At 42.5% G+C, this 13,962-nt stretch overlaps 2 protein-coding genes and 1 long non-coding RNA gene across 8 annotated transcripts in view; 1 reads left to right on the top strand and 2 right to left on the bottom strand.

Moving 5' to 3' along the window:
- Mesr6 (misexpression suppressor of ras 6) overlaps positions 1-13,962 on the bottom strand; it is a 764,580-nt gene that overhangs the window by 710,414 nt on the left and 40,204 nt on the right. The window lies entirely within an intron of this gene.
- The window catches only part of LOC143208885 (uncharacterized), a 284,265-nt gene that overhangs the window by 244,064 nt on the left and 26,239 nt on the right, over positions 1-13,962 (bottom strand). The window contains exon 1 of one of the 4 annotated variants that reach the window (XR_013008994.1): positions 7,417-11,067. The exons of 2 other annotated variants lie outside the window; for them this stretch is intronic. The gene's annotated coding sequence lies outside the window, so the exon portion shown is untranslated. Of the gene's footprint in view, positions 1-7,029 lie in introns of all 4 variants that reach the window. One more of the 4 variants, XM_076423804.1, reaches the window with a different exon arrangement.
- The window catches only part of LOC143208888 (uncharacterized), a 38,989-nt gene that overhangs the window by 19,874 nt on the left and 5,153 nt on the right, over positions 1-13,962 (top strand). For both annotated transcript variants that reach the window (XR_013009001.1, XR_013009000.1), the window contains exon 2: positions 1-13,962. This exon is cut by the window's left edge; it is cut by the window's right edge and continues 4,516 nt beyond it. This is a non-coding gene — a long non-coding RNA (uncharacterized LOC143208888).

Genomic DNA, 13,962 nt, shown 5'->3' with positions numbered 1-13,962 from the left:
CGTTACTGCGAATCGAGCTACTTCTTAGAAAATCCTACCCTATCTGTGGACAATAGGACGCCGAGACCTTGCTGCAAAACCTGGGCAAGTTTTACTGTTCGTCGATGGCAAACAAAGTTTAAAAATGGATAAAAAATTCTATTACTCGTAATACAATCGAGAAACTTGCAATTTGTTGGCAAAATATGTTGATTACAATTCGTACCTACAGTGATCAAGTTATTGAATTATTATATTCTTAAGCACATGGCGATATTACCTGCAACAAATATGGGTAACGCGGCAATCAACGTGTTAATCATTTTATTTATTTGGATCCCAGCGCATATTGGCTTAACAGGAAATGAAAAGGCTGACTCGTTAACTAAAGAAGCTACAGAAGGAACCCTATCGAATCTTAAAATACCGCTTACCGATTGTTTTGGCGATTTCAGACATCGAATAAGAATGGCAACGAACGATACAATTAAGACTGAAGCCATATAAATACAACGGTGTATATTTTTCCAACGCTTCTTTAACGATTCTAGCATACCTTGGAATGAGGATACCTGTTTGAACTGCTCCTCAATCGTAAACACTATCCTACCTGCACTCTTAATTTAAGTTAAATAAATTTAAATAAATTAAAAAGAAAGTTAAATAAATTAATTTTAGAAAGATCTTGAAGTCTATTCGAAAGGACTCCGTGATTCTCGCGGATGTTCGATAATTGAGATTTTTCTATTGTTTCGTCCGACTTAAGGGAGTCGTGGAGGACGAGCATGGCTGTTTGCCATTGTTTGGGGCGATCTCATAGGCGCCGACGCGTCATGTTGGACGCGCGTGTTTACACGTGTACCACCGGCATGCTCGGTACGAGTTTCGCTCCTCTCGCGACGAAAGAAACGCAAAAAAGCGATCATGTTCGCCGATCCGCGGATCCGTACGTGAAACCAGTTTCTTCGGCACTCGGGGAACTCAGATTTTAATGAAATTGACAAATCAATTCAGTTTTGTATTAATCACGCATGCCAACATCAACAATGATTGTATCCTCGAATGAATCGCAAGACTCGCATAATATCCAATGAACAATAAGAAGACTGGGAATAAAAACAAGAATATATCGTGCACGCTACGTCGAATGAACAAACAGTATGAAAAACCTGGCATTGTATTCAACGAGTGAATGCGAAACAAAAAATGTTCAAAATGAACGTAGAGCGTCTCGTGACGCGCGACTAACAAGAAGGCTCGGTGCAAAGCGGAAACAGGTATATTCGAGATCGTGGTAATTTAATAAAACATTTTCTGCATCCTGTTGGTATTCGGTAACCTCAGATAAACGATAAGGATCCACAACAAAGCCAAAAAACTGCGCAGAAACAGAACATGATCACGTGTACGCTCGTCTATCTGTAATCCGCGACCGACCGAAGCGAAGAAGCCGAAACGTGATATACGCAGAAACGATAAAAAGAAAATACATAATGAAAAATGTACAAGTTACAAAGAGCCGGCGCGGCGCGTCCGTTTCGAATGCTAATTAACTGAAACTGTTTCCTCAAGGTTTTCCTGTTGATCGCCGCTGTTTCCCATAAAGCTAGAAACGGGTTGCTCGCGATCGCGACGATAATTGCCTCGTAGCTCACTAAAAACAAGTAGATTAATTACCTCCGGCAGCGTACAGCTGCGTACTTGGTCGCGTTACGCGAAGTGATACGCGGCTATACGAAATTTCCGGCGAAATTATTTACTGAAAAAAAAAATGGCGAACGCGCGCGAGATGCTCGCTACGCGGTTCCGGTCGTCGTGTTTGCGAAATAACGAGGAACGCCGTCGCGTTTGACGGAAACATCATTTAATGCGAGTCAAGGCTGGCTCTCTTCGTCCTTCTCTTTCTCGGTTTTCGCTCGGTGATAATATCCGGCGAGGAATTTCTGGTATAACAGTGTCATCGTTCACGATGCCAGATAACACTGGAAAGAAACGAGCGAAAACAGGAAGTAGCCGGTAACGCGAAAGGGGCGAAGGGCGGGGGACGAACACGCGGGACAATAAAAGTGATTATCCTTTGAGCGGAGAGGAAGGAGCGGAGTAAAGAAAACGCGAACCGTGCGCGCTGAAGATTCCGCAAATGGTAAATGGGAAGCTTGTTAAATTTTATTGACATTGCTGAGCCAGCACATTCGGAACAAGAACCATCCGATTCCATTAGGGGGAGGCAGAAGTGTCCCTTGGCTTCGACCAATGGAACAAAGAACGGGCAGCGGCCTCCAGAAAAACTGTAGAAAGACTCCGCGGGAAAGGATGCATTCCCTAATTGCACCGATCCAATTATTCCGAACTTCCGACGGGATACTCATCGGGTTAGGCGAACGGATGGTCAGAGGTTCGATCTCCGATCAAACGGACTGACGGAAGGATAGCTAAACTACAACCCCTGGCAAAAAGATTCAGATTCAGTCGAATGACATTGTATTCAAACATTATTAATATGTTTTTACGCCACTGTAACCGTTCTCGTTTAATCAATTTCTTGCTCGCAGCTCGCACCCCTTGTCTTAAAATGACGTCTCAGAGTCACGTCAGATATGATTACTTTTAATTTTCTATGATAGACTATTTAGTAACCATACTACATTGATTCTCAAGCACTATAAATTATTTTATTTTCCATCAATACCTATTTAGAGTGTCACACGAGACGAGGTAGTACGTTTCAATCTGAAATCTTGGAATTAAATTGTAAGAGGTAAGGGGTTAATCTATTTTGAATTAGCACGTCTCACATTTTTTAGGATAGCACAAAATTCGTCAACGCTGATGGCCACGTCTTTTACGATCTCAGAGACACTGCCTGTATCATTATAATTTCTTTCTCAAATAAGTGCTTTGACAGCACTCGTGCATTTGTGCAATGTTTCTTTGTGCGATTCGCTGCACAAGCAGTTCAATTACTTTCTTTTTCAAATTGCTTGAGGGATTTTATGCATTTATGACAAAAATGAATAGGTGTCATTCAACACAATAAAAAGATTGAAAGAGTTCAACAGTGTCGATATACTATTTTCACGATATCAAAATTATCAATAAGCAAAATAAATTTTTACTTAGCTCCTGTAAATTGCAATTGATGTATACAAATTTTATTTTGCTTGAGTATTTACATTTTCATCACCGTGCCTTCAACGTTGAGTTTGAAAATCGAATTCGTTCGTCAAGATTGTTGTCCGAGCCATTATCGAAAACCGGGGTACGATTCTACAAGTTATACGCCGTCCTATAAATCCCTTTTAAAAGTTGACGTTACGGTTACCGTATGACTGAATTATTCCGATCTGAGGAGCGATTAAGATGAAGCAGAAGACGAGTGACCTGCATTCGAAGAAACTGGTGAGGAGATCGATTGATAAGAAGAGGTATGCGCGTTCTAAAGTCGTTTTTCGTAAGTGCATTCTGAGCAGCCGAGATAAAATTCTCGGTGCAGGGTAAAACAGTTGGGAGTGCAATTCGAAGATCAAAGGAATCCGGAACGTCTTCTGTCGCCGGGACACGTAAACGTTCGTTCATCGCGTAGCACAGCACTCGCGCTCGTCACGCTAATTGCCGGCCATTACGCACTATACATATGGACGGATTTTCCCAGCGCCGCATTTCCGTTTGTCGCCGGGCACTTTCGAATGGTACTTTTCCCATTGTTTGGTCCGTCGCTGCCGCGTCGATATCTGGCCGAGCTCCTTTGAGAGTCCAGCGCCCAAGGGATCGTTACCTCTGCTGCCTCTTGTTTATTGTAAAGAGCCTCGGGTGCTCGGGGTCTCTCCAGCTCTTGAATAGTGCATCTGTCGTGTGCCGATGTCGTACCGCTCGACCACCACACTATTATAGAAATACTTATAAATTCATAGAGTTAGCCATTAAGCGAGTGGCGAGAGTTCGCGGGACGCGGAAGCACCTTTGTTCGCTGACGGTATCGCGATTCGTTTGAACACTCGCCTTTTGTGCCTGGATCCTCTGAAGAAATTCGAAAGGTACAGCCATCAATCCAGTGGGTGCCCCAGCGACAATGTAAATAGGCAATTAGCGATTTCCAGATGTAATCATTTTTACGATATTTTTATTGAAACGTCAGAAGCGTTCACAATCTTAGATCCATTGATCTTGTACATAGACATTCCTTAATGTACTGTGCACAGCATTAACTTACTACTTGTACCCGACATTGTCTAAATAATTCATTTTCTATTGCAGAACTTTTTTATAAACAGGCAGGACGAAAACCGTGGCAGTAACGTTCTTCACAGCACTTTTTGATTAAAAAAATTTGTCTAGTTTCCTCGATATTGCAACAAAATATCTGTAATGTTTCAGAAATATTGGTCCAACACTACCTCCGAAATAAATTCGCAAATATCCGCTAATCTTCACGAAGCCTCCCCCTTTATAATCGTTTATTTGATTGCTAGATAAAATTGGTATGGGGGGGGGGGGAATTATTTGTGACCCAATGTTTCAGATGAACTTTTCGCCAATTAATTGCAAGGATCGCTAACGACCGACACGCGTACAAATTGAGTCTTTCGGATCGCGCGAAAGAACAGAGACACCCCGAAGAATCGTAACAAGCTTTCTGGCATTCACGGCGCGTCAATTAATTTCCGCGCGAGCCAAAAGCTCTGGTAATTGGTGGCGTAATGAGATTTTCTCTAATTATGCAACACGCGAGGGGTTGGCTCGTCGTTGCTTTTCCTCCTCCGGAACCTCTTTCTTCGGCATCATCCAGCGTTTTCACTTCTCGCCTGGCAACCACGGTTTCCTAATCTCGCGAGTCCATTATCATTATTAACGTGAACGCGAGCGTTTAACGAGCGTGGGTCATTTTTCTCCACAGGAGAGCGTCTCTCCCGTCGCGTGATTTCAACACGGACAAAGCTCGAGAATGTCCGAAAGGGGGAGAGAAGAGAGGCCGAGACCGGAGAGAACGAAAAACATTTTTCACGCACGGTTCCCGAAACGAGTCGCGATTTGAAGAGTCGTCGCTGGAAATAGGAAAACAAAACGAGATGGAAACCCCGGAGAAAAGAGAGGAACCAACCCGGGGCTTTGAGCCGCTTGGTGAAAAGTGCTAAAAGCGTCGGCGTTTTTTCGACAAACGCCTCCGCGAGCTTTCACCGCTTTCTTCTTTTTCTTTCACCTTTTACAGTGACTGCCCGGACCCGCTGCAAACCGCTGCGTGTCCGTGCCCATTATCGGGACGACGATTTTGTTTGTACACTGACGGTCGCGTGTTTTTCAAGCGAACCCACTTTTCGAAACTGCAACGCCCAAACCATATATACCGTTTAATATTTTCTTAACCTGCCGTCAGTGGCGCGCGGACTCGCACACCGCAGCGTATTTTGTTTTTAATTTACAGAGAGCGGGAGAACTTTACGGGCCTTTCCATCTAGATATTCTTCGAGGAAGGTTTAAAAATTATCTGTACCAAATTAGCAGTGCTGTACGTGCATTTTTGTGGCTGCTACAATGTCCGCAGCTAGTAACAATTAGTTTATTCGTCGCCAGCTCTAATTTCAGTCTGGGTTTACGCTACGGTTGATTTATGTGATGTCTGTTTTTTTAGAAGATCTCATAGTGCCTTCTTATCGAATTTATTGCTTTACGGTCTAAGTACGGCTGGAAAATGTCAGCGGATTTTCGTGAGGAAATCAGCTCGGCCGTTCCGCGCTCAATGGCATTTGAAATAGCATAGACCCTCGTGTAACGCCTATGCTATTTCTGATTTATCTAAAAACTATAACAATGAGAATAAAAGAAATAAATGGAATAGAAAATGCGGAGCCTGTGGTCAATTTCGTAAATTCACGAGGACGCTACAGTTACTGCGATAGGAAAAGAAAACAGATCAACGCGTTTTTCATAACATGTGGCATGTTCAACTATTTGTATTAGGTCCAATAAGGGGATCAACGTTAATTTCATAGAAGTAGGTGCAAAAATATAAACTGTGGAGGCGAGTGGTAGTGGCCCATACGATTTTTTCCTCGGGTTTTGCGCTCTCACACGTCGGCTGTTAAGGGAGGTTAGTTATACCGGTTGTCGGTACGAGTTCACGAACAAACAGAGACCGGTTCCATTCCATTGAACCGATCTGCTCGGCGGAGACCAGAGACAGACCGAGTTACGTATCGCGAGAAGGATCGGACCTGAGAAAAAATTCTCACGGAACAGGGAATACCATCATCCACTACAATAACATCCGAGACTTTCCGAAAACTCACACGGACATCTCAAAAGAATAATTCCATAGCAAGAAAAATTTCCCAAAGTACTTATTCGCTGTAAGGTCATTGTACGAGAAAAAACTTTCGCATCAAAAATTTTTCATGAAAATCCTCGAATAAAAATTTGCAAACATACAAGGTGTCGGGTAAATGGTGATAGTTTTAAATTGAAACAATAAAAGACGAAAATGTAGAATAAAGATGTTCCTGTATTTACATTAAACCTACCACGGTTAAATGACAGATTTCTTCTGTTGAAATTATGGAAATTATCAGGACATTAGTGTAAGAAATAATTGAATCAATTTCATTATACAAGCATATGGTATATTATAGTAAAACAGTATGAAATTGAACACACTAGTACTCTTCAAAGTTTTGGTAGATTTAGCATTAAGTCTGGACTGACGGATTTGGCAGTGTTATTTCATATTCGTAAACATTGCTAATAAGTATGACAAATTAAATATCGAAGATACAGAATATGCGATATAAAGAGTACGAAATAATAGGCACTGATGGAAGTAAGGCAATAGTATTAGTTGCGCAAAGCAGATCAAGAAAGAGAGAGGCGAGTAAAGGTACCAGGTGAATATTCCGAGCCGATTTTTTCGCAAACAAAAATTTTCTACTTATTTTTGAACGTAAAATAGCCCCTACTTCCTATAGAACCATCCAGACACCCAGTACTTAAATTCGAGCAGAGCTGCGCGCGGACATAGCTGACCCTTAGCGAGAATAAAATATAAAATGATTTAAATACCGTGAGGAGGCAAGGGTACCGAGCAAGTAGGATTGATAAACAGCTTGTGTAAGTGACACAGCCGGTCCCGGGTAGCGAACAAACAGCGGAATCACTTGAAAAGCCTGCAAAACCTCATCAGGCCGGTATTCTTCTGGGAGGCATTCTAGCGAAATGGTTCTCTCTCGCATTGCTCGCACATGCGTGTTCATCTCGCGTGCGTCTGCGAGCCGCAAATGGTGGATCGGTGGTGGCAACTAGGTCGCCAACAGGAGCACAGAAATACAGCGAGGAAAGAAGTATAATGGCACCCCAAAGCCGAACACCTGGCCTCGTATCAAATATCACGGTCACGTATACTCGCGAACGAAGTTTTCGGCGGTTCTCCGGTACGATCGCGGAACTTACGATTATCGTCGTTGGAATACTGGAGGAATCAGGAGGAGCGGCCACTAATGGCGGTGTACCGACACTGAATCTGGTCCAAAGACCGGCACGACCCACGTCGGTTGCCCGGCGAGCTCGTAAATTCAATTAGTCGGCGAATATCTCCGGGACCAAGCCGAGGCAGCAGCGGCCCTCTTCTTCTTCTTCTTCTTTCTCGTCTTCTTCTTCTGCCTCTGCCCTCTGCTCCTGGTTCTGGTTCTGGTTCTGGCTCGCCTTATTCTTGATCCACCTTCCAGATCCTCTTTATCTCGGGACCAACACCGGGAATTCGCCCACTTTTGTTCTTTGTCCCCGTGGCACTTCCTTTTGCTCGCGATATATACCCTCTGTACTTCCTCCTTTATTCCTCAACCCTGCCCGGTCCACTTCTTATTCTTTTGCGCCCGCCTATTCTTCGAAGAAAGAGGGCCCGGGACAAAGTTCCTCGCGAAACCAACATCTCTAGGAATTTTTCGAGCGACCCTCACCTGTTGTTCCGAGGCCTCGCCGTGCCGAGCCGAGTCGCGCAGGTGATTACCGTGGAAAAGCCAATGCTGCCTTCAATTTTGTTCTGCGGGCTCTACTTCGTTGGAATTACATATCTCTCGGTGCTGCTTTCGACTTTATTACATGGGCTCTGCTTCGTTGGAATTACTTGTACAACTCTCACATCTTAAAAACTATCTAATACTATGGCGTGTCGTCTTCGAAAGAGGACACCTGAACTATGGGACAGCTACTACGACCATGAGGTTTGACATCTAGAATTCTTCGAGTTCGTTGAACCAGTATTTGATTGCACTCAACTTTGACCTACTCGATTTAAGAGAATTTATTTTCTGTTCAAACTTAAAGTTTTTAAAAACGAGTAAGTCAAAGTTGAGTGTTAGATATTATATTTCCTGTTCAAACTTTTAACTAATCTGTAGATCTTTACACGTGTATAACATGCACAAATGTATGAAACACAAATAAACGTTCATATTAATAAAAATCAATAGCATTCCTTTCTAGTTTGCATAAAGATATTTGCATAAACATCCGCAGTCTAGTTATAATAAATTAATTTCTATTGCGAGTTTTAATGCACGTTAAAATACTCTACTTTCTTCCGAAGAGGAAGTGCTACAGTGCAAACCGGTTTCTAAATTTTCGAAGTGAATACTTCTTCACACTAAATGAGGCTGATCTGTCACGCTCCGAGGTGAAACGCTATTCGGGTAAACTCGGGACTCTAGCCGAGTGAGCGAGAAACAGATAGGTATGCAATCGCCATAGAGGTTTTCTATGGCGTTATGCGCACAATATTGACCCGTTCTTTTTAAATCCATAAGCAATTGTTTGGTAGTTTGGAAGAGAATGTTCCATTCTCTGCTAATTAAACGTTCCCAGGATCGCCGAGATAAAATTCGCCCATTTTCTGTTTCTAGATACTATTTATAAAACGTGTAATTTCATTCAATTTGCATTGCAAGACCAGTTCCTTTAGAATACGAAGTTGTAACGAAGCATAATCGATTGACCCGAAGTGTGAAGTGAAAATGGGCGAAGTATTATCCTAGAATCTTTTGTGCAGAGCTATTTTTTCGAGGCGCGTGAGAGTCAAAGTAACGTCGATCGTGTGAAAGATCGATCGCTGGCACGATCATTTGATAAAAATGAAGCCGATACGAATTTCTCGATGTTGAAACGGTCTCCTATGAATTCCACTTGTGTGGCGAGAGGAGGTCATGCGCACACAGAGTACGAATTAGCTATTTGCTACGGTACCGAGCTCCTTCGGCACTTTAACCTCCTCATTCTTCTACCTGGCAGGCACACGCAAGTTCTTGCCCCAGAAATCATAGTACTTCAGTGCTGCTAGCTTTATATTATCGAAATTGCTGGCGAGCGTTCCACCGTGGTCACACACTGACAATCTCCCATCCTACGAACATCGGTGCGACAACATCGTGATCAGACTCGCGGGAATGAAAATATCTTAATAACATCGCAACCGGATCCTACGCATACCGTACTACACTCTATATAAACTATCCTTCTGTGTTGATAAATAGAGCTACTCGATTAATATTTTAGAAAATTCCATGCCCTTTTATTAATCTTTCAACTTTAGTCTTGTTAATCAAAATATACTCCATGTCAAAGGTAAATAACTTCGACAACTTTCTCATTAGTCCATTAAGAATCACTTATTTAATAAATGATGCAATAATTCTAACTTTGAGGAACAAAATTTTTTTTAAAATATTAAATAGGTTCGCAGAGTTCACAAAAGAAAATTAGTAATTTTTTCGATCGAAAATCATATTCACAAACTGTTCATTTTTAAATGCTTCTTCTAATTACACTTTTATTAAATTTCAATAATATCGACATCCTCGGCAATGCTTACAAAGTAATGTAGACGTATTAAATACCGATATGAGACAAGTCATTTTTTACCAAATGAACTGCTAGATTGGACCACTGTGCACCCTGCAGAAAGAAAAATAGGAATCGCAACCGAAACGGATAATAGGTGAAAATTTCGATTCCCCGCAACAGTGGAGCGGAACGAAGGCTGCTAATTGCTGTTTCGAGAACCGAAAACGTCATGATAACAGTTTCGAAGCCGTAAGTGCATAGTCGCTTGTACTCTAGGCGCGCAAATATACTCCCGACACACGGGAGTGTCCATCGCGGGACGGGTTTACAAATCAATGTTTTACATCGGCTACCGGTAGGCAGCAATAAAACGTGACGGGCAACTGCCAACAACCATTCCGATGGATAGGAGCGATGCAGTCGCGGATAGACGGCCGCGCGATGCATCGGTGCGCTGTGCCGCCGCGCCGCGCCGTTGCACAATGAAAAAAGTTTCGCATGAAAAGCGTGCGTCAGCGATCGCATGGGAGGGCACACTGGTGTGCGCGAGCCTCCTTTCATCGCGTGGGTGGCTTATCGATCATTCGAGGCCCGGAGACGAGGGGAGGAATGATTTTCTGGTGGTATCGGTTATTAATTATGTATCGGGATGATTACACGAGACTCGCGCTGGTACAACTCGGGGCAAGCTGCGCATAAAAAATTCATCGGTGCGGCTCGCCTCGCGGTGCTGTAATTCCGGGGGAGAGGAGAGAGGAGAGAGAGCCTGTGTGTGTTTCGCCTTCGCTGTTTTGACTTAATGAAACCATAATCCGCGCACCGTGGTTTTCGAACACCACCAGCTTGAAATTAGCTACTAAATTCAACGTAAGCGTGCCCCGCAGCGCCTCCCTGTAATGAGCCGGGGCCGCATTACAGCTTACGAGTAATTACTTCGGGCCGAGTAGTCCGCGCCGTTTCGCGAGCTGAATTTTCAACGATAAGGGACGATAAGCTTGCCGAACGATCTCCATATCGGATACAGAACAATTTCGGATAATTTCAGACTGCCCCACCGGCCGATTTCTTCATCGCATTTTTCATTTTGATTAGGTACTTGAAGAACTTTCGGCCGTTCACTGGTAGATGTCGAACCTAATAGTGCATGTATTTAATGCACGCTTAAATAATTCGTTCAACGATCATATTCACAATTTCGGATAATTTCAGGCTGCCCCACCGGCCCATTTGTTCACCGCATTTTTCATTTTGATTAGGTACTTGAAGAACTTTCGGCCGTTCACTTATACATAGATGTCTAATAGTACTTGTACTCGTATTTAATATATGTATATACTTTTCGTACTTAATATACGCTTAAATAATTCGAATATTTTCTGGCTGGGGTAGAACAGTAGGTTTAATTCAACTAAAATCTGCTCGGTTAAATTTACACAAGTCTGCCCCACTCTTATCCTACAATTCTATTCAGTGCATTGACCTATACCTCAGCAAATGAGGATAGAGAATGAATAAAATGTATGCCAGAGAGAATTTAACTGCTGACTTCATAACTGATGTGCATTTAACCGAGCACTACTGAAAAATGTTGCGTTTCAACTGGGCAGAGAATGGACCTTTTTCAAAATCGACATGAAAATAATCGCAAGACTTTTGGCCCAGCGGATAATCAATCCGCCATCAAAGGGTTATTCGTCGAAATCAATCACGCTGAAATTTCCATCGAATGAGAACGCTTTCTTTCTGGTTTCCACGATTACTCATCTTTAGAGTATCGGGAACGGACAGTGCAATTATGCTCGGCGACTTGGCCGGCCATTTTGATTAATAGAAGATCATTATCTGCGAGGCCGCTCGGAAAAATCGTAACTCGCGTAATAAAGCTTCTCGCATTAAGCCCACTTACAACACTCGCGAACCGAGTTATCTCGATAGTAAAATGAGCGGAGCGTTTATCTGCCTACACGCTGGGAATTTCGCGGCTTATGGCCGCCATTTCGGATGCGCGCGTCGCGCGACTTCCTGTTGTTGCCGCTGCTGTTACGTTCTCTCGCACGAACGTATGGAATTTGAGAATCTCCACGAAAACGCTGCTTCTGATTATCCGCAATTATTAGACTGTATGCAAAACAAAAGTTTCTTATATTTATTGCTTGGAAATTTCTGGCTCCCTCTATTATCCATCACAAGTTAGTCAATAGACTGTGGATTTTATGAATTTATGACAAAAATGGGTAGGTGCAATGTAAAACAATGGACAAATTTTAAAAATTTAAGAACATCAATGTATTGGTTGCAGCTTATGAACATTATTAGAGAATGAAAGAAATTACTTGGCCCTTGTTTGTTGTAGTTGATGCAAACAATTTTTATTTTGCATAAAGTTCGGCAGTCTATTTATTAAGTCTTTTAACCAGGAGACTTGTTAATTACATGTAAAATAGAATAAATACATAGGGAACAATGACGACTATTTTCTAGAGTATGTTCTATGTAGGTGTTCGTAATCAAAGAAATGGAGGAAGAGCTATGAATTAATTTATACAGCTAATGTATACAGCCTTTTTAAACAACCTTTTGACCGTGTTATACTATCATTATCGCACCAAACTTCGCGATTGGATTGTTCATAATGATTGAATCAGCCACGTACTTCATAGAATAGTATCCTAACGATTGGCATCATCCCTCGAACAGCACGGTCATGGTCGCACGACGACGAAAGGTGTTTCGAAGCATAAAGACGGATGAAATTTTTCAAAGAGCTATAACGCATCCCGAGCGCTGACGAGGTCGTTGCCTCAGCTATCAAGACATTTCCTCGTAACTCAGGCCGTGCTACGAGGATGACTTACTCGCGGAAGACCACTAGGCGATTACACGGTCCGCGTCGTTCGCCCTTCGGTAATGCGAGATGTCTCGTTATTTGCCTTAATCGTTGACTATTTCACAGTGATTGCACCGGTCGTCAAAATCAATTAACAATTACGTCTGCCCACGGACCGGAGAGCGGAGAGAGCGGAGAGCCGTGATGCTATCGGATTTAAATCTGGTTCCATTTGTCGGTTGCCGGAGATCCTCAATTACCGGAGACTATTTCGCCATCTGTCGATCCGCGTCTCCTATCTACAGGGTGTCGCGAAATCGGTCGAGTGATCTTCAGTGCGAAAACGTCAGAAATTATGTATGCACAAAGTGCGGCAATAAGATCTCTCAGATTTCAAAGGAAGATTTAATGATCACAATTTTATGTACAGGATGGTCCAGTACGTATTATCACATAATTATCTCTGCCCATTTTGGAAATATGGATAATTAACCGACGTTTTTATAAGCTGAACTACAATATGGCAATAATAGTTTCTCTTATAGGTGAAAGAGTTTCGAAGATTTCACCTTCATTTTTTTAAACAAAAACGTATTTTTCTGTATAAAAAGGTAGTAGGTAGTACTAAAAAAGTGGCGTTGATTGATAAACACGAAAACACGGTAAATAAGGTCGACAGAATTCAACAAAATTAAAGTTGAAACATTTCTACCCTGTCCCGTATTATTACCCTCTCCTCTATACTAAAAGTTTGTAAAATTCGAAGAAAAGTCAGCGAAGTTTAAAACAGTGAAAATAGTAAAACGATTCAAGGATACCCATGTACAATTCCCATCTTATTGAACTGATTCAAAGGAAAATGAGATGTGTACTTGACTCCTACTTCTTGCAATGGCTGCAAACAATCTTTGATTCCTGCATTTTATGCAATGATGACGAAAATGAGGATGGAGCTTGAAAAAGTACAAATCATAAAACAATTTCAGAATGTCGATAGATTACTTCCATAAATCATGAAAGAAAGAAACAAGTCTGGCTCGCATTACACGCAATTCAGACAGAACATTTTTATTCAGCAAAGAGATCCGCGGTTCCGATCGAGCACTTCTTACCGCAAATGTGCAATGAAAAGAACGCGAAACAAGCATGAACCTAGCATCAGGAACGTCCATCTTCTCGTCCAGGAGCGGTCGGAGAGCCATTCGGCCGCTTCCACGTAATATTCGCGAGTAAAGAGATCATTGTTGGTATATTCGAGCGGAATAACGCGAAAATCACCGACATTCCGGCGCCAATGGCCGGCTGAATGGTGTATCGCCCACGTAGCCGGCATT

This window comes from Lasioglossum baleicum, chromosome 5 (genome assembly GCF_051020765.1).
Source record: "Lasioglossum baleicum chromosome 5, iyLasBale1, whole genome shotgun sequence".
In the NCBI taxonomy this organism is placed as follows: Eukaryota; Metazoa; Arthropoda; class Insecta; order Hymenoptera; family Halictidae; genus Lasioglossum; species Lasioglossum baleicum.
Note: the sequence above shows the minus strand (reverse complement) of the source record. Positions and strands in the feature narration are given on the sequence as shown.